The sequence below is a fragment of the Chondrus crispus genome, genomic scaffold, assembly GCF_000350225.1.
Source record: "Chondrus crispus Stackhouse genomic scaffold, scaffold_160, whole genome shotgun sequence".
NCBI classification, from domain to species: domain Eukaryota; phylum Rhodophyta; class Florideophyceae; order Gigartinales; family Gigartinaceae; genus Chondrus; species Chondrus crispus.
Window position 1 is genome coordinate 62,457 of NW_005179045.1, and position 403 is coordinate 62,859.

Sequence of the window (403 nt, forward strand, 5' to 3'; positions counted from 1 at the left end):
TTGTCGCGTCGCAAGATTTCACGGCCGGGCCTGCAGTCGATCTGAGCGCGCGTTTGGATCAATTGCCGCAGCGCGAACTACGTGTGCTCGGGGTGACGTTAGGCACACCCTTGGGCGAAGCGCTGTCGAGCATCAAAGCCGAACTCAGTTCCGCAGAGATTCAAGCGATTGATGCGCGTGATTTAGGTCGGCTAAGATCGTCGGGAATGAGCATGACGCCGTGCCAAGGCTCGCGCAGTCGCATGAAGAGCGAGCTAAGATCACAACGCGCCAAACTGCTCAGTTCAGAGCGAAAGGCATGCATTTCGAGTGCTGGCAGCGACACCACCGCCCGTGAGAACTGCCGGAACCAGAGAGATCGCCTTTCACAGGATTCACTGACGGCGTTAAATACCCTGGAGGC